Source organism: Podarcis muralis, chromosome Z (genome assembly GCF_964188315.1).
Source record: "Podarcis muralis chromosome Z, rPodMur119.hap1.1, whole genome shotgun sequence".
Lineage (NCBI taxonomy): Eukaryota > Metazoa > Chordata > Lepidosauria > Squamata > Lacertidae > Podarcis > Podarcis muralis.
In genome coordinates, this window is record NC_135673.1 from 35,276,496 (window position 1) to 35,301,142 (window position 24,647).

The following is a 24,647-nucleotide window of genomic DNA, read 5'->3' on the forward strand; positions in this document are numbered from 1 at the left end:
CCTGTTGATGTCAGTTGCCAGGGTAGCTGCATGCATTAAACTTAAAGGTTACGCTTTCTCTGTGTAAGAGATTTCTCTGAAGTGTTGAACTTTAATCTTTCCAGCACCAAACGTATCGGTGAATGTGTTACCTTTCATTTTTCTCCCCTTGAAGTTCGTGCAGCAGAGGTTACATCGCTGAAAGCCTGCACGCTTAAAAATAAAAGAGGGTTTTGTTTGTTTGTTTGTTTGTCTGAAAAGAAACTCTTTCAGCTGCCTTTAAACCCACCCACTCCACCCCTTGGCAGACCATGGTCATTGCAAACCTGCTGTAGCCTTTTCCTCCAGCACGGATATCACCCCTGGGGCAAAGTTCACACCTTATTTTTAAGTGCACACCTATGATGTTTTAAAGGCATAACTTTGCTTTATGACAAACAAGGTTGAATCCTTCAGATCTAGTGTTGTTGTTATTTAAGGTCACATCCACATCATACATTTACCGTATTTTTTGCTCTATAAGACTCACTTTTTCCCTCCTAAAAAGTAAGGGGAAATGTGTGCGCGCCTTATGGAGCGAATGCAGGCTGCGCAGCTATCACAGAAGCCAGAACAGCAAGAGGGATTGCTGCTTTCACTGCGCAGCGATCCCTCTTGCTGTTCTGGCTTCTGAGATTCAGAATATTTTTTTCTCTTGTTTTCCTCCTCCAAAAACTAGGTGCGTCTTGTGGTCTGGTGCGTCTTATAGAGCGAAAAATATGACAATTCTGGGAATTGTAGGCCTGGGCCCTTGAAGACATCCTTTTTATTGTGCATTCATGATTATTCATGCTCATGGTGCTATTGGGGCAGACATATGTTTCCTGCTTTCAATATTGTTTGTGCCTGCAAAAGTATTGGGACAGTCACACTGCAGTCACACTGCTTCATTTCCATCTAGTGAATATGCAGCGCAGCCGCCTAGTTTTGGGCATGTTAAACATATGGCTCAGTTTCCAGTAGAAGGAAATACTTGCCCCCCCCCCCACCCCAGCATTCACCTCCTAAACAGATTGCCTCATTCTGACTAATGGTAGGGCTGGCCTGCCTGTGGCCCTCCAGGTGCTGTTGGAGTCCAACTCACCACAGCCCTAGCCAGTATGGTACTGGCCAGGGGTCAATAGAGTAGTAGTCCAGCAATAGCTAAAGGGTCTCTAAAGGGCTTCCCATAAGACCATTAAATTCACAGCCAGCACCGGTTACCTGATCCTCTTAATTGGAACTGGCAGGATTGAACCTGGGATTGTCTACAAGCAAAGAATATATTCCGCCATAGTTGTTATTATTTGTATTTGTTTTTCATTGATGAATTGCTTTCCATAAAGCAACCTGAAGAAATCTATAGCACAGTAAACGCCCCCCCCCCGGAACAACTGCATATGCTAAAACATTTGCATATACAGTGGTACCTCTGGTTAAGTACTTAATTCATTCCGGAGGTCCGTACTTAACCTGAAACTGTTCTTAGCCTGAAGCACCACTTTAGCTAATGGGGCCTCCTGCTGCCACCGCACCGCTGGAGCACGATTTCTGTTCTCATCCTGAAGCAAAGTTCTTAACCTGAAGCACTATTTCTGGGTTAGCGGAGTCTGTAACCTGAAGCGTATGTAACCTGAGGTACCACTGTATACTGTGGGTATCTAGGATTAAATATTGCAGTTGTACCTTGGAAGTCGAACGGAATCCATTCTGGAAGTCCATTTGACTTTGAAAACATTTGGAAACCAAGGCGCAACTTCTGATTGGCTGCAGGAATCATTGGACGTTTGGGTTCCAAAGAACGTTCGCAAACCAGAACACTCACTTCCAGGTTTGTGACTTTCGGGAACCAAAACATTCAACTCGCAAGGCGTTCGGGATCCAATGACTGTACTTGATTTATTCCCCATCATCCGGGGGGGGGGGCGGTATCCCTAGCTGTCAGCTGCCTCCTTTTTAGTCTCAGTGTTGCCCTGCCCTCAGCAGTGCTGCCCTGCCCTCAGCAGGGAGATGGAATGGGATAAAACTTGTATTAGTTGACTTTGCCTGTCATTGGCTGCGGCTTCACGTAGTTCTGGTCTCCTTGCCTTCCACTCTGCCAGGTGCAATGGGCACCAGCTATCACTGCAATGTGGTTTACACTGACAGCAGCTCTCCAGGTTTCAGGCAGGATTCTTTTCTAGCCCTCCCTTCTTCAAGATGCTAGAGATTGAATCTAGAACCTTCTGCAAATTAAGCTATGGTCCTTCTCCTTTTTTCAAAAAGGGGAAAAAGGAAAAAAGACTGCAAATGATAGGTGACATGATCTAGTCCAAGTGAAGTCTTTTTTTTTTAAAAAAATATCCCATTGGTTTTAACAGGAAAAGTTCAAAGCAGCTGTTTAACACTTTCATTGACATCAACAGCAATTTGAATTGCCTAACTTTTGACAGCATCACATCCTCTTTGTCTTTAATTTAGCTTTTGGGTGACCTCTATAAGTTTTATGCATTAATTTGTTTGCAGTGTTTCCATAATGAAAAATAAAGCTAAGTTAAATAATACTTCCCCTACATTTTATGAGCTCCTTTTATATTCTGAAACAGAAGCTTAATGGTCTCTGACTGTAGCCATATAAACTAATGAGAGCCATTAGAAGCTACTAATCTTCCAACAAGAACTTGGAAATGTTGCTCAACACTGTCAGGGCTGTCAACTGAGCAAGCTGGACAGCCATCCGTGTCTCCTTGCTTGGGGATCAGGTGGGGATGGGGATGGGGAAAGCAGTCATCAGTTTGACCCTCCGCTCTGCCTATGAAACTGGTTCAAAACTGCAACTGGGGAAAAAAGAGGAATGATAGAGCTGGAAGGTAGCAAGAAGTTCCAGCACTAAAAGCAGGAGGCATTGTTTCTGTGGGCAGCAGCCCCATGCGGTGAGCCAGAGCCGTCTTTCCCATAGGGCTTAGTGGTGTGTTGCGCCAGGGCGCTGGCCTCTCATGGGTGTTCCAGTGAGTGGGGGAGCTGCACGGCTTTACCGGCGGCCTCCCCTTTCCCTCCTGCATGCCTGCCAGCTGTGCCCCGTCAACCATATGGCTGGCGTGCGTGCAGCTTGCCTCCTAAGCCTCTGCGGGAGGAGAGCGATCCCTGCAGAGGCTTAGGATGGAAGTTACGCCCCGCCAACTATATGGCTGGTGGACGTGCAGCTTCCTTCCCAAGCCCCCGTGGGAGGAGAGCGATCCTCACAGAGGCTTGGGAAAAGGTCAACAACTCTGGGAAATGGGGGGGGGGGCGACACAGGAGGGATCGTTGCACCGTGGTGCCAGGTATGCTTAAGACGGCCCTGTGGTGAGCTATCCAGAATGGCAGCTTAGAGGATTTTGTGGCCACACACACACACACAGACCATTGGGTCTCCCTAGGCAGGAAGGACAATAAAGGGCTTCCTGTTTGGGTTGGGATTTTGCCTAACCACCTATGCTCTTGCTGGCAGGTGGAGCCAGGCAGTTGGCTCAGGAGCTTCACCCACCCAACCCTCCCTTAGTTTAATGTTTCTTGTTTGCAGGTTAACCTTTTTTCTTTCTGTTTAGCGGGCGCTGCTACGGTCTTTGGACTGGTTGCTGTTGAAGAACCAGGAATAAATTTTCCTGCATTGGCAGGTTTTGTCTTCCCTGTAGCAATTCATCACAACTTTGGCTGTTTGGCCTTGGGTGGAATCCTTTAGTCTTTTCTTCCCTAAAATTGGGGGAGGAGGCTTGAAGTGGTGACTCACCCCCCACATGGCGGCAGCGATTCTAGGGTCCTTTCTTAAAGGGGTTGTAATATGAGTGTCACTGGTCATACACTGAAAGGTTGTCAGTGAACTCGCCTGCGTGTGGGGATATGGGGTGGGCTGCCTGCTTACATGTGTGTCTTGCAGGGCACCCCCATATCCTATTTCCCCTGAGGAGCCCCAGTTCCCCCAGTTGGGGGGCTGGGAGGGATACATGCCCAGTGCCTAAGCTAAGGTCTTCCTACATTTGAAAGTTTAATAAAGTTGTGGCCAAATTTTAATTCCATAACACGTTATCACAAGTCATTATTCCTTTCTGGTGGTCCCTGGGGGCTGGGGCGGTCACTGCCTGGTCACACAAAGTAAGATTGTTCACAAAGAGCCCGCATGGTAGTTTTGACTAGAATGGCCACTTACAAACAGCTGAAAGAAGAGAGGAAATGCATTGCCGAAAGAAAGAGGACAAAAGAGGATGTTCATTTGTGTAAAAAAATTACATATGCTCCCAAAACTCTATATCTCTAAACAACTCTGAGGGCTAGAGACTTAAACCATCTTTTACAGTGAGATGATCAGGAAGCTAAATTCTGTGCCAGATACCAAATGGAACTTGGAACATATGTCTGAAGTTGAGATTACCTTCCTGGAAAGCTTCTTGGTTACAATCCCATCTGGATTACTGTAAATGCGCTCTACGTAGGGCTGCCTTTGAAAAGTGCTTGGAAAATTCAGCTGGCTCAAAAAACTGCAGCCAGATTGTTAACTGGGGCTGGTTACAGGGAGCTCCACTGACACTGGTGTGATTCTGGGCACAATTCAAAGTGCTGATTATGACCTATGAAACCCTACATTGCTTATGTCCACACTATCTGAAAGACAACATTCCCTCATATGAACCTGCTCCAGTTTTGAGGTCTTCAAGGGAGACCCTTCTCTCAGTCCTGCCACCCTCACAGGCATGCTTGGAGGGGACGCAGGAAAAGGTCTCCTTGTTGGCTGCTCCTAGACTCTGAAATTCCCTCCCTGGGGAAGCTAGACTGGCTCCTTCCTTGTTGTCCTTCTGCCAGTGGGGAAGAAGCCTTGTTCTAACAGGCTTTTGGAAATTGACTGCTTTTAATGAAAGGGCTGGTGACATGATTTTATTGTAATTATTTGTATGTTTTAAAAAGAGTTTATATATGCATATTGTTTTAATTCTATTAATGTTCAGCTGTATTTTTAATGATTGCTTTTTCTATGTTTTTAGCAATTCTTGTTTTTATGTGTAAGCTGCCTTGAAAAAGTAAAAAGGCAGAGTATAAATAAATATATATTAATTAGTATTATTATCATTGCTTAGCAAATCTGCAGTCAAGGCTACTGGAATCCATTCATTTCCACACTGGATGCTCACTTTCCTGGCCTAAACTCTTATTCTATAAAATCAGAGTTGCATGTCCTTCTTGGCTATATGTGACTTTCACTGTTTTTCTTTCTTTGTTTGTTTTAACATCGCTTATCAAACTCTGTCCCCAGACCACATTAAAAGCTTAACTACCTGATACCTCTGTAAGTCAGAGTAACTGCCTCATGTGATGCTCCGTAGATCAGCTGATTGCCTGGCTGAATTGCATAATTCACCAATACGTTAGCTAAACATATGAGTTCATCACAACATTCCAAGAAATTAGCTAGCCTTGGTCAATAGACATGAAAAGTTGATCAATCTCTTTAGGGCTTCATTAAATTAATCTTACAGGGGCACACATTAAAATTGCCGAATTTGATGTTATCTGTCCTTTAATAAGGGCAGCATTGGTTGGTAGGACTGTAATCAATAATTAAAAGATGTTATCTATTTGTTTGTAGTGTACAATAAACAGTTTCTGCGATTGAGTAGCAATCACTGCAAAGCTGAGGCATTTAATCAATCACTAAACTTGCTTCTTGTGAGTTTACTGCAAAGCAATATAGATTATAGATAGTGGGCCAGAGCTGCAGTAAAATTGCAGAGATGCTTTTCCAGGGGACATAATAGTAATCTACATAATATTTGCAAAGTATAACAATAAGGATAAGAAATACTTCATTGTAAAGGATGGTCATCACTATCTCATGAAAGATGTGAGGGAGCAAAACCTAATGGTGCAAAACACATTTGATGGGCTTTGGAGTTAAAGCTCCACAAAGATTAATATCATCTGATATGGACTAGTTACTTAAAATGTGTATTGTTTTTCAAATATGTAGAAGAGCACTAAAACATCAATTCCATACCTTGTATTTATGTGTCTAAAGCATCTTCATGTTTTGTTTTATTTGCCCTTTCAGTTGTCGCGCTTTCCCTCTATTTCGGATATAAAATAAGCCTGTCTTTCAGGGAACCTTGCCCACAGATCTTTCCATCAGTAATTAGAAGGATTTCAAGTCACCATGTCTGCGCACAACTGGTGACTCTGGATTATTGACGTAACCAAGGCCTTTGTTGTTGTTGTTGTTGTTGACGTAACCAAGGCCTTATCTGCACTACACACTTAAAGCAGTATCACACCACTTTAAATGGTCTTGGCTTCTCCCAAAGAATCCTGGGAGATTAGATTATTAATAATTTATTATTTGTACCCTGCCCATCTGGCTGGGTCTCCCCAGCCACTCTGAGCGGCTTCCAACAAAGATTAAAAATACCTTAAAATATCACACATTAAAAACTTCCATAAACAGGGCTGCCTTCAGATGTCTTTTAAAAATAGGATAGCTGCTTATTTCCTTGACATCTGAAGGGACGGCATTCCACAGGGCGGGTGCCGCTACCGAGAAGACCCTCTGCCTAGTTCCCTGTAGCTTTGCTTCTCACAGTGAGGGAACCACCAGAAGGCCCTTGACCCTGGACCTCAGTGTCCAGCACCTCAGTAATGGTGCTGAGAGTTGTTAGGAGACCACTGTTGTCCTCACAGGGCTAGAGTTTCCTGGGAAAAGGGACTTGCTGTTAAACCATTCAAGGTTTAAGCTGATAATTAAGCACCTACAGTCCCCATGTAGGCTGACACTATGAAGTGCAAAATCCCATTTCTGCCTCTATCTGCTTTAATCTGCAGCTTTCCTTTTATTTTGGCATTGGAGTAAACAATAATTAGTGTGTGTCAATGTGTATATGTATGTAAATAGATGGGAGTGTGTGGACAGAAGGAGGAGATGTATGTGGATGGATGGGGATGTGTGTGTATGAAGGGATTTGTATGGTTAGATGGGGTGGATGTCTGTGTTGGGATGAGGGGATGGTGTCTACAGATGGATGCATGGATGGATGCGACTGTATATATGTATGGACTGGAGGATGTGTGTGCATGTGTAGTTGGTTTGGGAGATGCGTGTACTGGGATGAGGGCATGGTGTGTTGTGGATGAGGGGATGGTGGCATGTCTGTGTTCATGGATTAGTGGTGTGTGTGTGTGTGTATGGACTGGGGGGTTGTCTCTGAGTGTGCATTTGTGATGTGTGTGCATGCATATGCTATGTGCTTATGGATGGGGAATGTGTGAGTTGTGGTGAGGGCTTGGTGTGTGTATATGGACGGGGTGGTTTTGTGTGTGTGCATAAATGGGGGATATGTGTTTATTTATATAGATGGGGGGCTGTGTGTGTCTTATGTATGAGATGGATGGGGTGGTGGCTTATGGTTTCCTGACCACGGGGATGGATGGGTGTGTGCTTGAGTGTGCATGGACTGGGCTGGGATGTGAACACACAATCCCTGCTTCTGCCAACCTAGCAGTTCGAAAGCACGTCAAAGTGCAAGTAGATAAATAGGTACCGCTCCGGTGGGAAGGTAAACAGCATTTCCGTGTGCTGCTCTGGTTCACCAGAAATGGCTTAGTCATGCTGGCCACATGACCTGGAAGCTGTTTGCGGACAAACGCCAGCTCTCTCGGCCTATAGAGCAAGATGAGCACGCAACCCCAGAGTCGTCCGCAACTGGACCTAACGGTCAGGGGTACCTTTACTTTTACTTTACCCAAGAAATGAATGAGAACAGCAAGAGGCAGTGGCACTTCATAGTGTCAGCCCTCCATGGCAATTCCAGTGGCATCACGATCAACCCAAAACAGGAGCAGCTGACTATATATAATCATAGTTAAGCAGGAATGACATTAACTAGAGTGTTTACTTTTCTTGCTCTTCTGCCCACAAGATGGTGCTCCACTGTTGGGCTTCTTGCCATCTGTGCTACCAGTTGCAATGGGCACCAGTTCCCTGACTGTTTGCTTCAGGGAACAGATACTGCTTTGCAAGCTGGCATTTTCTGCCTGGATGTTTTTCTGTCTCCAGTGAATACACACACTCACTCTCTCATCACGTGGCAAGACTGAAAAAAGGTGAACCTTGTGTCTTTCTACTTAGAGAAGTAGAGGTGGTGGTACTAATTTCTTGTAACAATATGGAATCCACCTACATTTGAGTAAAATAGCAAGTGTCTGAGAGTAACAAATAATGTATCACTTCCCTTGTTTCTTTGGAAAAGCCTATGTGCTCATTGACCTTTGACAACTGCTAAAAATCTTACCACAGTAAGGCTAATGCAGAGCCCTTCTTATTTCCTTTTATACATTCAAATTGGAGCTGTTTCATTAAATGACCATTTGTTCTCTCTCTCGCTTAAATGAATTTACATTACTTGGGGATTGCAAAGACAGCCTTTAACAATGAGTGCTGAAACTCATTTGATTTAAGCAGGCATGGATTTTATGTTGAAAGTTTGATGGGCTTTTGGTTTTGCAGGATGACTTCATTAAATGGATCGTAACTATATATTTTAAATGCACTTCTTTACTAGTCTCCTTCTCTTACGTTGTACGGACATAAGGCATGATGGGCTATTTTCACTGGATGCCCTATGTTCACTAGAAAATAATTTGAGCAGTGTGATGGGTCTTGATGTGTTGTTCCCTCATTCAAGCCTTTATATGTGTGTAAACACACACATACACACAACATTTTACTAATAGAGTCTAATTAAGACTGCAGTCCTAACTCTGCTTACCTGGGAGTAAGCCCTACTGAATTCAATAGGATCTGCTTCTGAGTAGACATGATTTGGGTTTGGTTTGGTTGTGCTGTTACTCATCTTTAAAAGAAAGTGAGATTGTTATTATTCCAATTATATATATATATATATATATATACAGTGGTGCCTCGCAAGACGAAATTAATCCGTTCCGCGAGTCTCTTCGTCTTGCGGTTTTTTCGTCTTGCGAAGCACGGCTATTAGCAGCTTAGCGGCTATTAGCGGCTTAGCGGCTATTAACGGCTTAGCGGCTATTAACGGCTTAGCGGCTTTAAGAAAAAGGAAACAAACTCGCAAGAACTCGCAAGACGTTTCGTCTTGCGAAGCAAGCCCATAGGGAAATTCGTCTTGCGGAACGACTCAAAAAACGGAAAACCCTTTCGTCTAGCGAGTTTTCGTCTTGCGAGGCATTCGTCTTGCGGGGCACCACTGTGTGTGTGTGTGTGTGTGTGTGTGTGTGTGTATATATATATATATATATATATATATATATATGGGTTATTGCTTATAATGGCAGAGATACATTTATTCTGGGATGATATATTGAGGTCTATAATAAATGTCAATATCAATTGCTATTATATTTCAGTGGATGCTGGTCTATTAGGGCAAGCAGGGTGGTAACCAACCAACCTCAGTATGCCTTTAGCCAGCCATCACTTGTCTGTCTTTTTATTTACTACTAGTCGGGTGAGGGTGGTAATGGTGGCGCTAGCTGTCAGCTTTCTCTGTCTTAGTCTCAATGTTGCCGTTATAGAATGTAGCAGCAAGTAGGCTGGGGTCAAAACTTTGGGGAATTAAATATCTGTGGACCCTTGTGGAAAAGAAGTGGCTGTGTGCCTGGATTCAAAACATGGGCCTTGCATGCAGAGTATTAAACTCACAAAAGTTGAGCAGTAGTATAGCACTAGGAATATAGGTTGTTAGACCTCTTTATCCCCCTTAGCTGCATTTAGCCCTTTTGCAATGAACAGAACACACACTGCTAAGTAAGTTAAAAACACTTTACTTACAGCTATGTAGGTCTGATACATGTGTTGTTCCATGCAGCTGCAAGGAGAAACACAGGCAGGACACTCTTGGGTAGAAAGTACAGAATAAAGTTCCAAACATGCTGTAAGCTTGGGAGCAAGTTTAAACATGTCATTCTTGTTACATGATGCTGAGGGAGAGATGAAGAGGAAAGGTTTCAATTATTCTCCAGTTGAGAGGGAGCATGACCTGAGTCTATCTAGCAATACAACTCTGTAGTCTTTAACCCCTTCGTGCACTAACTAGCAGTCATGCATAGTTATGTTTGACTGTAATCTCCCACAAAAACCAGTTGGCTCTGCCTGTCATTGGCTCTGCATCAACTCCTGTTGGGCTATCAGCCTTCTGTCCTACTAGTCTCAGTGGCCACCAACCACTCCTGAACATAGATTCCCAGATCATTACTCATTCTTTCCCTCTCTCCAAAGCACACCTTTCTCCCTCAACCTTTCAGTTTTAGAAGAAGCTAATATATTCATTTGATCCATTGGTTTGAAGAAGAGAAGCTGATCCATAGGGAGCCCCGAAGGGAAAGTGGCTGCAAAATATCACTGCAGAGTAAGCAATGCTTTATTTCCAATCAGTGCATGCCCAATAGGTTCCTGCTAAAATAATGTGACTCGTTGTGTCACAAATGTTCCAGGTTATTCTTTCCTCCTGCTTTTGTTGTACTACAGTGCAAGAATGCCCCTCCAGCTGGCAATAACAAGATAATACTGAGAAAGCACCACAGAACAGTTAATAAAGTGAAATGATATCTGGATGGTCTAGTATGAATCCACCACTAATGCACCATTATTGTGTCAATGGCATGTTGTAGAAAATACCCACAAAAAACAAAGAATAAAGTAAACAAGTACCTGTGCTGAGGGACACATACACTGAAGGTGAATGAATAAGATCCTAGGAGCTCTTTGTTAAGCCCTATACTGTACTATGAGAACATTCACACTCACTGTATTTACAGCCTGGAGAAGCCAGTTTGTTCAACTAGCAGCAACAGTTGCAGTAAAATGATCAACAGTATTGGAATAGTTTGCAATCGGAAATAACTTCCTCCTCCAGGGTGGAACTGTTATAACAATATAGGTGTTACTTTTAGAAAAATGTTTTGGCTAGCCAGCCTGGATTTCAACTGCTGTCAATCAGTGGCTTAAACAGTCTGGATGGCAAAACTTAATTGAAATATTTTCTCTTGTGTCTCATACCAAGTGTCTGGATATGAGACTTGCCAAGGTCTTTAAAAAGAAGAGGTAGACAGATGGTACTCATGCCTTGATGGACAACGGCAGAAAGCCAAGTTTTCAGCTTCCAAAATAGCAAGGTATTTCTTGAAAAGCTGTTATATTCCATTTCTTGATATTCTTTTTTGCATGAACTTTCAGTTTTAAGTACACACACACACACCACACAAACACAAATGTACAACCAGTATGGAGTACTGTCACCTTCTTCTACTACTTACAGAAGCATGGAGTAGCCCACCAGTGATCTGTGAGGTTTGTTCAGGTGGCCAGTAGCATGTCTATGTTAAATATTCATATTGATTGGAATTGCATTTTTATCGCTTCTTTTATTTCTTATATTGAATTGCAATTCAAATTCTAGGAAATGCAAATTGGAATAGAATAAAAGGCAATGTAAGGATAAGAGAAGCAAAAGGAACACAATTAAAAATCATATAGCACCTAGCACATTACAATTGCTACCACAGCCAAAAAAATCAAGTAGTTTGCCAAGACCCTCAGCAGTGGTCTGTAGTATATGCAATATAAGACACAATAGAAACAATACTAAATGATTGAAATGATTGACTGAGTTTATACAATTAAACAGTTGCGTAAGTGTGGTTGAGTATTGTGGCTGAGTAGCTGATTTGAACCCTCCACTCCAAGTCTGGTTGGCTAAACACACACACACACACAGAGAGAGAGAGAGAGAGAGAGAGAGACTCTCAAGACTGGCTGTCAGACTGGTCTCACACATTACAAATCTTATTGAAAGATAACATTTGGAGAAGAACGGGAAGCATTTTCCATCTGTACCACTGATGGTCAAAAATACCCACTCTGCTCTCATTTCATGGAACTTTATGCTACACACGGCACAACACATCTCAGAAAGATGTAGGCTTCCTGGGCCGCCAAGGGGAGGGGTGCGAGAAATAAAATTTCACAACTTCTGCAAGAGTTCTAAAACAGACAAATCGTAATTAAAGCGGGAATTATGGCATTGCTCTGCCTGCCCACCCCCTGCCAAACACTCAATCCCAAATGATTGCTTGTTACACTTTAAATAAATAAATAAACCCAGACAAACCAACCAACTACTGGGACTTAAGTATTCATGTTAGTAGCAAATAAAATAGCACAAAAATCTTGGCAGAATTACCCTTTGACAACAGAGAAATTTTCCATCCCAGCTGGTCATTAGGCCTTTCCAACTGTCAGTGTCTCCTGCAATCTGCTTTAATAGCTGCATATAATTAGCTTTGTACAGATCACAGGCTTTGGGGGGTAATATTCAATCCAAATATCAAAATCCAAAGAAAGATAACTCAAAGGGACATATGTTTGAGGCAGCCTCCTCAGTGCTGTCTTTACTCCTAAAGACTGTAGCTGTGTTGATTTATGCATATTAGCTTTGAATCCTGATATGGAAATCTATCAATTACTTTCCTTACAGGAGTTCTGGAAAGAAATATAGGATGCTGATATAAAAAAGCAACATGTCATCTGGATACATAGATATCTTTGGGGGATATAATCCAATAATGATTTCAGAGGTGAACCTGATTTCATTAATCTCAAGGTAGAGTTTGGGGGGGGGGGGATTGGGGAGTGCGGCAGACTTGTAGAAGAGAGTAGTTCTGTTTGGGATTCCCAAATTGGGATTAAAAAGTTTCAGTGTTTTCATCTGAACCTGATGGGTATTCACAGACCAATTATAATTGCTTCACCATGTTGAATTTGGGTGTCCATTGCAATAGCTAGAAGAGGCATTGACTAGAAGACGCAGCCAAAATGATGTCCCTTCCCCCTACCCTTGACCATTGGCCAGGCTGCTGGGACTGGTGTGAGCCCAATGACATCTGGGAGGCACTGCGTTTGCTGTCCGTGAGCCGCACTGTAAATATTTTATTAAAATAAATACAAACTTTGTCTCACGGGATTGGGTCTTTTCAGAAACACAGAGGTCATTGTTTAGGGAATGCTGTCATTGTGCAAAGTAGATGAAAAGTAGAAGGGACTCAGGAGTCCACTGCATATTCCTCTGGCATTTCAGAGACCAAGCACGTGGTTCTAACCATGTCTGCTCAGAGGTAAGTTCCATCTAATTCAAAGGGCTTACTTACTGAGAGCCAGTGTGGTGTAATGGTTAAGAGCGGTAGTCTCATAATCTGGGGGACCAGGTTCGTGTCTCCGCTCCTCCACATGCAGCTGCTGGGTGACCTTGGGCTAGTCACACTTCTCTGAAGTCTCTCAGCCCCACTCATCTCACAGAGTGTTTGTTGTGGGGGAGGAAGGGAAAGGAGAATGTTAGCCGCTTTGAGACTCCTTCGGGTAGTGATAAAGCGGGATATCAAATCCAAACTCTTCTTCTTCTTCTTCCCCCCAGGTAAGTGGGATCATGATTGCAGCCTAAAATAGGGACATGCTTGTAACATTTCAGTTCTCATACTAGGAATCCAAGCCCAAGAACTCCCTGCTGCCATCACAATAGGCTCTAGTCTGCCTTCAGTTGCCTCCTTTAGTCACCAGTATTCAACCAATTTGAGTCTGCAGAGGTGTAGTGTGTGTGTGTGTGGTGGGGAGAACAGTGGGGAAGTGCAGTTCATAATTTTTTTCAGAGCAGGACTGAAAGCAGCCATCTGAAGGAGCACCAGGGCAATTTATGGGTATTACTTGCTTTGGCAAGTGAATGAAGTGATAATGAAGCTTTTATGTTTGCTTATGACAGATTTGCATAGAAGCCACTGAATGGGGGGAGGGAATCAAGTAGAGGCCATATACTTCTTTCCTTTGATTGGGTTCCTACTTCACACTCATAAAGCTGAAAGGTTGCATTTTTTCTATATGAAGATATTTTGCTAAAGCTCACCATTGCTTACAAGTTTAACAGAGTTTATGACCATGTAGCTATTTGGAGAACTGCAGTCATGTTCAACCTAGTCAAGTGGGGCATGGTTATGGGTTTTCCTCCGGTGCTGTCATGATGTACACCTGCACTTCAACATTACCACTGCACCACTGAGAGCCAGGAAAGTGTTCATTCTTTAGGTTCAAGCAGAAAACAAAGGGTTGTATCCAGCTGTATTCTACTCCGAATAGACCCATTGAAATTAATGGACCTAAATTAATCAAGTCGTCAGCTTCAATAGGATTACTGTGGGATATAACCCATAATAGTGTGAGAATTGCATTGGTTGCCTATATGCTACTGGGCTTAATTCAGTGTGCCTATGTTAGCTTACAAAGCCCTAAATAACATGTGACCCAAATACCTATAGGTGTGTCTCTCCCTATATCAGCCTGTTCAGGTCTGATTCTTGAGGCATTCCCTGGTCTGATTCTTAACTCATTCATTGGTGATGTGAGAGAGGGCATCCTCTGTAGTAACACTTTGATTATGGAATTTTCCCAACTCAGATGTGCATACAACATCTTTGCTACTTGGGTTTGATGCTATTTGAATATACATCTTGTTACCTGGGCTTTTTTTTTGGGGGGGGGGGACAGAAAATGTCTGGTGGTGAAAGATGTAAGGTGCCTTAGTCCTTCACCTAGAGGGCCTGGTTGAAGATCCTTGATGCTTTTGAGATTCATAGATTAATGTACTGTACTACTTTCCAAAGCATCCTGGAAACTTCAATTGTTTTCAGCTAGATTTTATTTGTCTTTTCCCCTTCCTTCTCTCCAGATGATGCCAACTTTGCCTGATCAACCTTGGCTTGTCCAATTGGCATCCTCACAGAGGCAAATATTGTTTGAAGAGACATGCATATTGACTATGAGACATTTAGAAGGCTGCACTACAGTGAGTAGATTTCTGAAAAATGATGTGTGTCCTTGTATTTTTCTAAATAAGGTACCCCCTAAGTGGTGCAATTTTTAAAGTCTGCAGGATCGCATTGGTGATTCAGGCAATCCTAAAGCACCACAGCTTTTATTTCTATAATAAAAGGATAAAATTAAGGGGGGAATTATTTGCCTTCATCATGTTAATCTGTCTAAAACCTTCAAATGAATTAATCACAAAGTATTCTGCCAGCAAGGCTGGTTCTGCAATATTGTTTTGTGCTTTGTAAAAGTCTTAACATTTTAATCTGCAACTATAGATATAAAAATAAATGTAATTGTACCATAAAAATCCACATCATAAAAATGTTAGAGATATTAAAAAGTGATGGCTAATTAAAAGTAAAAAAGTTGGGTGAAATGGAGTTCCAGAAAGTGCTAGGATTTCAATATAAGAGTAGCTTAATCCTTGGGTCTTCTTGAAAGCTTCTCTCTCTCTCTCTCTCTCTCTCTCTCTCTCTCTCTCTCTCTCTCTCTGTGTGTGTGTGTGTGTGTGTGTGTCTATATCTATCTATATCTATCATCTATCTATCATCTATCTATCTATCTATCTATCTATCTATCTATCTATCTATCTATCTATCTATCTAATCTATCTATCATCTATCTATCTATCATCTATCTATATCTATCTATCTATCTATCTATCTATCTATCTATCATCTATCTATCTATCATCTATCTATCTATCTATCTATCATCTATCTATCATCTATCTATCTATCTATCTATCATCTATCTATCATCTATCTATCACCAATTATCATCTATCTATCTATCTATCTATCTATCTATCTATCTATCTCTATCTATCATCTATCTATCTATCATCTATCTATATCTATCTATCTATCTATATCTATCTATCTATCTATCTATCTATCATCTATCTATCTATCATCTATCTATCTATCTATCATCTATCTATCATCTATCTATCACCAATCTATCATCTATCTATCTATATCTATCTATCTATCTATCTATCATCTATCTATCTATCTATCTATCATCTATCTATCATCTATCTATCATCATCTATCTATCTATCTATCTATCTATCTATCTATCTATCTATCTATCTATCATCTATCTATCTATCTATCTATCTATCTATCTATCTATCATCTATCATCTATCTATCTATCATCTATCATCTATCTATTTATCATCTATCGCAAAACCCTTGAAGATAATCCAGAAAGTTAGTGTATACTTCTTTGCAAACATACCTTTATGGCTAATTTGTGAGCACCTTTGGGACTATATCTTTGAAACATACCAATAATACTAGTTAAGGATCTAAAGAAAGCGGGTATTCTAAAGAAAGGATCTAAAGAAAGTGGGTATATCATATAGTAAAAAGGTAAAGGGACCCCTGACCATTAGGTCCAGTTGTGACCGACTCTGGGGTTGTGGCGCTCATCTCGCTTTATTGGCCGAGGGAGCCGGTGTACATGTGGCCAGCATGACTAAGTCGCTTCTGGCGAACCAGAGCAGCACCCGGAAACGCCGTTTACCTTCCCGCCGGAGTGGTACCTATTTATCTACTTGCACTTTGATGTGCTTTTGAACTGCTATGTTGGCAGAAGGGGTATAGCATATATCTCATTCCAAAAAAACTGGAAGCATTGGATATCCTCAGAATATATGGTGAAAGTCTGCCCCCAATGAACTAAACTTTTATCAGTCTGTATTAACTGGGCTGGCTCTCAGGCAGCAGATGCCAGGGGGTTGGAGGGGGGCAGTGACAGCAGTCTTTCCAGCCCTGCCCCTGCCTGCTCTCCACCCTGGTGCCGGAGCATGAAGCTCCGCCACTGGGCTGAAGTAAAATTGAACTGCCAGTCATGTCTAGACATTCCACCATTTATATACCCAGTTGATCCCTGTGCTCTGCAGGTGAGGGTGACCTGCAGAAACCATGGACACAGCTATACAGCTGCAAATAAAACATTTTAAGTGTGTTTTTGGTGCAATATACAATGTGGCACTAGACTGAGATGGTGAGCCTATATGGAAAATTCAATGTATTTTTAAAAACGCTTTTAAAAAAAAGAATTTTCAGAACGGTTTTTATATGTGTGTAGATTCCGCCCATCTTATCAGGAACCCCATTTCACATGGTACAGGAATGGTGACACCTACCCTTTGGAATCCCCCCCCCCCCCATTATATATTAGGCAGGTGCCACTTTTGTTGTCTTCTTGACTTCTACTGAAGGCCTTCCTCCTCCAACAAACTTTTTAAGTAGATATATTTCCCAGTCTGTAGCTATATTATAATTGTTTTTAGATATTTTCATTGCTTTATTGTTTGTGTGTTCACTGCCCTGAGTGCCTTTGGGTGGAAGGGCAGGAAATCAATCAAACAAACAAACAAAACAAACAAACAAACAAATGTATGTGTGTATGGAAGGTGGGCACCATATTGTCCTTTGTTCTAGGTTGATCCTACTGGCTAAAGTTGCTTTGAAGTGAAGGGCACAATCCATCCCATGAATTTCCAGTTGCCCACTGCTGTACTAAATAATATTGACAGTCATGTGCTATGGCCAGTTATGTGGGTGTCCCCCCCCCCCTAGTTGTTGCTATAAAAATGAATATAAATGGCAAGCCAATGTTCCAAATACAGTGTTACCTCGGGTTACATACGCTTCAGGTTACATATGCTTCAGGTTACAGACTCCACTAACCCAGAAATAGTGCTCCAGGTTAAGAAATTTGCTTCAGGATGAGAACAGAAATGGTACTCCGGTGGCGCGGCAGCAGCAGGTGGCCCCATTAGCAAAAGTGGTGCTTCAGGTTAAGAACAGTTTCAGGTTAAGAACAGACCTCCAGAACGAATTAAGTACTTAACCTGAGGTACCACTGTAGCTTCATAATCAAAGCAAACTTCACCTTCTTTTCTTTTGCTTGCTTTTCAGCTGAAGGTTCAGGTTAAACACCCAACCTAGCAATGAACGTTAATGGCCAGCGATTTTTCAGATACATTACTGCGAGGCGTACTCAGTATCTGTATGGATAGAAGCCGAGAGAAAAGGCAGGAGAGGGAACAAATGTAAATGGTGAGCTCATTTTCTCCTGCAGGTGTATTGATTTCTTACATCTCCTCTGATAGATAGTATGACTAAGCAGAAAACTACTTTCAGAAGCATCTTTTCAACAGGAAATGGGAGGGTGGCAGGAGTGGAGAGGAATGATGAATGCTGCTTCGTTAGAGGAAGCCAAAACGCAATCCTTCTTCATGAGGGATTTATCATTTCCCACCTTGTTCTGCAGTCATCTTAATAAACATTTGATAAATGCCCATTTAGTGGTAACAGAAACATCATGCTCAGAATCCCAGTTCATGGGTCATCTTTCAAAACAGCATCTCTTTCCAGACCTGCTTAATGCGTTTAGGTTTCAAAACAAGCTCTGGGAGAAAACTCTGTGTGTGTGTGTGTGTGTGTGTGCATATCTGTGTCTGTAGGTTGGTAGTAGTGTCATTTTATCATGAGTGACAGAGTATTTGTGGCAAAATGGAGCATGATATGTTAATAAGTGTATATCTATGTCAGTGCCAGACTGCTTATGTGAAAACTGCAGTGGAAGAATTGGTCTCAGTGGAAATGCATGTTGTTAAAAGTAATGGGTATTCTGGATAAATGTAAAACTATCCTCAAAAGGGGCTTCTGTGGTATTAAATGAGGACATTAGCGAACACTGGGCGGTCAAAGGGATGATAGGAAAGATGTCTCTACAAATATTTCTAACAATTGATTTAATGTACCGGTCTTGATTTGCTAGTTTATGGAGGCTTAGAGGAGAAAGAGAGAGAGAGAGAGAGAGAGAGAGAGAGAGAGAGAGAGAGAGAGAGAGAGATACCTATTACTGGGCCTTTTTCTTAATGCATTCCTCCTATTGCACCAACATCCTCCTAAAAGCCACAAGGGAAAATAATAAGATAGCTTCCTTTCCCTTCATTTCAACACAACACGATCAGGAACTCTCTGCAGGGATAAATCTTGAATTATTATTGTTTTTTAAAGTCTTTATGGAATATACAGATGGTGCAAAACAATGAATAATTCCGTTGCACGTAACATTATAAATTAGGTTGCAAACCATTTTGAGAGCTGAAGAGTTGTCTAGCTGACTTAAGGAGCCACATTCTCCCTTCTCCTTTGAATAGCTGAACCTGATGGCATATTGAATTCTATATTTGGAATGTCATATCAAATAATACCTTCCTTCCTTCTTCCTTCCTTCCTTCCTTCCTTCCTTCCTTCCTTCCTTCCTTCCTTTTTTGAAAAAAGCATAACTATGAAAAAACATCTCTAACAGCCCAATCCTATACATGCCTACTCAGACATAAGTCCTATTGACTTCAGTTAACTTACTCCTAGGCCAGTGGGCATAGAATTGCAACTGGAAGTCCCACAGGGCTTCATTCAATAGTGCTTTGGAACCTTGCCCTGTTTACTATTTCAATATTATTTAAATCATACCCCCCCAATCAATACATTGATTTCTGCTCGGATTAAGAGCACTACATGTTTGTCTTCTCTCTTTTTATCTTTGTATAAACTAGTCACTTGTGACATTATAGCTGTATTTCAAAGTTTATGAAGCCATTTGATAGCATTGTGAGCTTTATTTAGCTTTTGCTGTCTGGCAGAATCAATTCTGGCCATCTTAAAGCATCAGTGTCATAATACAGCAAGGGAGATTCTTGATGGACCAAAGGCAGCACAAAAACAACAACCAGAACACAGATTTGCGTGGTTCTCAGTGTTTGAGCTACTTCTTTATCTATGGGGATTTGAGTGGCTTTTAAAAAGTTAAACAATGATATTCTAATATGCCATCCTGTTTGACCTGAATCATCCTGGTATTAAAAATCTTGAGGAAGTTAAAAGAACTGTTTCCTCTTTGAGTCTTGTAGCTCATTCCTAAGCATGCTTTCTTGAGAATACAGCTATGAATAGGCAGGACATCTATCATGTGTTTGTCTCTTTTGCACTTTACATTTGAGGGGTGAGGGGAGGACTAATCCAGATTGAAACCATGGAGTATGAGTGGCTTTTTAAAAAACCCTTCCTCTATGCAATTATTCCCAATTAAATATCCCCCCGAAGTTTCCATTTACCTTCACTCCTGAAAGTGCTATTTGTTGAAATGACATTTTGTGTATGTTTAGGGCAGAAACAGTGTGGAGGAATGCTATCTCTGTCTCCATGGTCCTAATTCATATCTCTTTCCCCTTGTTTATGGCTGCTTTTTCTTTTAAAGGCCTGAGATGACAGATAGATGGATAGATGATAGATAGATAGATAGATGATAGATAGATAGATAGATGATAGATGATAGATAGATAGATGATAGATGATAGATGATAGATAGATAGATAGATAGATAGATAGATAGATAGATGATAGAGATATATCCAATGCTAGTCATACTCAGAATAGATTCCCTTAAATTAAATAAACATAAATGTAAGCCCATCCAATTCAATGGGTTGTATCCAGCTAAGTTTTTCATAAAGTTGACCAACTGATATAAATGAACCTAAGTTAGTTGTGTCTATTAACTTCAATGGGTGGATTCTGAGTGGGACTAGCATTGGATGCAACCCAGCATGTCTACTCCGAGGAGGACTTAGTGTGATTTAACCCATTTTCAAAACACATTGTCCATTCTGAGCCTAAATTCCACAAAAATCAACATTTTATTATTATTCATTTTTACTTTGCACATGTATAAATACAGCCGGAAGCTATGGGAACATGCTTCCGATTTTAATGGAGTTAGGGATAGAAAGTGTGGGCTTAGAAAAAAGCCTGTGCTCATCTTCCCTCCTACCCAAAACATGTAGTCAGAGCAACTTGTACATAAGAGATTTTTATTCAGTCAAATGGTACAGCCTCAGCAGCAGACAGAGTGCTGAATCATGATTCAGGAATTGAGGAGCAGGGCAAGGAGCTCAGAACTCAACAACAAAGCAACAAAGATATCCTAACAATTTTTCTCTTTCCCTCCTACCAAGCTTTAAAAAACGAAATGTGACATCCTTACTCATGAGACTCTCCCAGTTTGCAGGAATGCTGAGCTTGCATGCTTTGTTGGGTTGAGTGGGTCTGCTATCTGCAAAGGTAGCACCTACTGATAGGTCATGGCCACCTCCTATTTAACCTCTCCCATCAGCTGATCAAAGCCTCCACTGACTCCCTCCTCCACAAAAGGGTTGGAGGGGAGACCCGGCATCCCTGTTTCCTCTTCCAAACCAGCTGAAGTTATGACAGAAAGGGGAGATTTCCCTCTCCAACTCAGGTTCCTGCAGTTCAGCCCCCCTCTGGTTCTTCCTCCTTCTCCATCTGGACCTGCCAATCCAAGTCCAATTCCAACATCACTGCAAGGCTTATCACAGTGCTATTCTTGCTGAGGAGTTTGCGTCTGGCTAGAAACATTTGGACTTGGAGCATTGTATCTAGCATTTAGTAGCACTTATTCAAGAGCAAAAGTGTTTACAACCCTTTCCCCCCCTAGCTTATAGTTATGTGCTCCCAAATTCCTCAAGTGGTGAAAATTGAGCACACTGCTTTATGGAAGTGAATTGTGGACAACTTACACCCACCAGGAATGATGCCTCAATGCCTTCCATATGCTCTGTGTCAGGAGGCTTTTGGGCATCACATGGCAGGACAAAGTTTCAAAAAAAGATGTGCTCTTCCAAGCCCACATTCTCAGCATGCTCGCACTTCTGCCTCTGCAATGTCTATGCTGGCTTGGTCATGTACACAGAATGGAAGACGGCAGGATCCCCACAAGCTGGCTTGAGGCACCAGGCCTGTTTGCGCTACAAAGATATCTGCAAATGTGACGTGAAGGCTGTCAACATTAACCCCCGCCATGTGGAATGCCTTGCAGATGACTGCAGTGCCTGGGGACAGACAATCAGTATCCACAGCTGTGACCAGAGGAGGAATGCCCTCTGGAAGGAGCGCAGAGAGAAAAAATGCCATGATGCATCTGTAACAGCAAAACCAGATGCCTAACTGCCTCTGCTGCAACAAAGCCTATCTCTCCCATATTGGTCTCTATAGCCACAGCATGCTCTGCAACTCTCCAATGGTGTGACTTTACCCCAATGGCACACTCTCCCATTTTCTCTCGAGACAGATGGATGCCAACAACATGTGAGAATGGAAAGTTACCACATCAGAGAAAATGCTAGTTATTAAAATGCTCTCTGATGTGGTGGTACATAGAATGATAATGTAAAATTCTGAGTATCAAAGGGAAAGTCATGTTACCTGGCCTTATGATTCTGCTTCCATTACCTGTCCTTCTACTTCTATACTGAATTTCATACACGGCTGCCTAATATAGCCTCATTACCTGTAATCACAGGCTACAAAGCAGACTTGGTATTGTTTGAAGGAATCTGAATGTAGCAGATTTTCTTGTTTGCTGACTTACTTTGACTCTCTGTCTCCATTTCCTTTCAACTATTTTTGGCAGTTGGCACCTGAAGATAATTGTTAGGTATGCATATGATAGTCTTGGTTAGCAATGGGATTCATCACAAGCTCACAAGGAAATGCCAGTCTTTGATCACCCCATTTGGAAAAGTGACAGATTGACATGCAGATATTTTTTTTTAAACTGAAATAGATTCATAGCAGTTAACCCCCTCAACATGGCGAGGGATATCATGTGGTTTCTTAAGACTAGGACTTATTCCACAGCTTGTACATTTTCAAGGGGGTTCCTCAGCCGCACATCTTCATATAGCTGCTGTAAAGCAGTGTTGCCATATCGTTGGCCCCGGTGAGGCCATTTTAGGCAAACCATGCCCACCTGTCAATCACCTGACATTCTAGGACATCAGGAGGCAGAGATCTGTTATCTCAAATCTCAGTGCTAAAATAAGAGACAGTTCTCTTTGATCTTAGTGCTAAGCACCACAGCACTAAGATCAGAGATAAACTTAGGGTCAGATTATGGTTCCATGGTCCAAGTAGTTAGGGGGATGAAATTCTTAATAAAGCAAGAAAGATCACATGCAGTAAGAGTCTATGAGACAGCACTAGGACTGAAAAAGATAATCAGGCTATGCCCTTCTCAACTCAGGAAGGATGTGTGGCCTGCTTGTAGAGAGGATAAAAGCAAGTTGTTTGTTTTTAAGCATAAATAAGGAAAACAGATGCAAGAAGAATAACAGAGTATGTTTTCCGTTAAGGATTTGAGTGTAGGGAGCTATCCAGAATGCTGTGGTGCTGAAATCAGACTGCATCTTGCCAACGTGTTTGCAGACCACATTGCATAAAACCAGTAGTTGTGTGGTGGAGAACAATACTTAACTTTCATGGGGAAGGGGGAAGAAAGCACTCTAAAGCTATGCTGAGAATGAAGAGTACAATTCTGTATACATTTACTCAGAAGTAAATCTCACTGTGGGCCTTAAAGGTCAAGGTCAAGGTCAAGGTAAAGGGACCTCTTACCGTTAAGTCCAGTCGCGGATGACTCTGGGGTTGCAGTGCTCATCTCGTTTTACTGGCTGAGGGAGCTTGCGTTTGTCTGCAGACAGTTTTTCCAGGTCATGTGGCCAGCATGACTAAGCCGCTTCTGGCGAACCAGAGCAGCGCATGGAAACGCCGTTTACCTTCCCACCGGAGTGGTACCCATTTATCTACTTGCACTTTGACATGCTTTTGAACTGCTAGGTTGGCAGGAGCAGGGACCGAGCAACAGGAGCTAATGGGGATTCGAACCGCCAACCTTCTGATCAGCACTCCCTAGTAAATATGTTTAGGACTGTGACCTGAATTAATATAGCCTTATACACAATATTATGGTTTAATTCAGTCCTCAGCATTAGCCATATAAACTTCAATATCTTGTTGTCAGCAGTGTATAAAATAATAATATATACTCCAATCAGGTTTATCCATTCCACTCATAAATCATAGAGAACTTGGTTGTGTAATGGAAATGTAAGATTGAATTGTAACCTTGATCTTCAATCAGGAAGCATGCTTTAATATTGATTGCAAGAGAGTTATCAAGTTAGGGAAATGATTTGTGGAGGAGCAGCACAAGGAGAACACTGTGCTCTCCCTCATTGGTTACTTACATATATCTCCCTTCTAAAGAGCAGAATTGTACATATTTTACTCAAAATGCTTGAAAGAATAATAAAAAAAGATTCTCAGTGGTAACAGGAACATATTTTATTACTATATGCTATAAAGTTGGGGTTTCAGCTGAGAATGGGCTTAACTGAGTTGTTCCTGGATCTGATAATATCATCTGCTGTTGCCACATCACATAAGATATCTAGGGAATTGTGGGCTGGGTTTTTTTTTGGTTTTTTGTTAGTTTCACCTTGAAATTTTTTGGCAGCTACGAGATACTGGAGGGAAAGGTGATTTCTACAGCAAGCGAATTGACATGGATTTTTTTTTGTGTGTGTGTGTGCAGGCCATCGAAATATCAATATTGCAGAGCATATCTCAGTGTGAGAATGTCTTTCACTTGATTATTCTTGGGGCAAAAATCACGGAACCTATTTGCCCCCTCTGCCACCACTGCTGACAGAACTAAAGGGAGGAAAATAGAGGGGTAATTCTTCTCCTTTGCAATTCTTCCCTGCCTGTTAGGTTGTTACTCTTAAAACAGGTCTGGTCCCACAGTCTTAAGCCAGAAACTTTGTTTCTATATACATTTCTCTGTATTAGTGCTGAATCTGCCCCATGGTTCATTAT

General features: G+C 41.8%; 1 long non-coding RNA gene across 1 annotated transcript in view; it reads left to right on the plus strand.

Moving 5' to 3' along the window:
* Positions 1 to 24,647, plus strand: part of LOC144326158 (uncharacterized) — a 73,142-nt gene that overhangs the window by 23,732 nt on the left and 24,763 nt on the right. Inside the window, exons 3-4 of the long non-coding RNA XR_013391315.1 lie at positions 14,739 to 14,855; positions 17,820 to 17,960. This is a non-coding gene — a long non-coding RNA (uncharacterized LOC144326158). The remainder of the gene's footprint in view (positions 1 to 14,738; positions 14,856 to 17,819; positions 17,961 to 24,647) is intronic.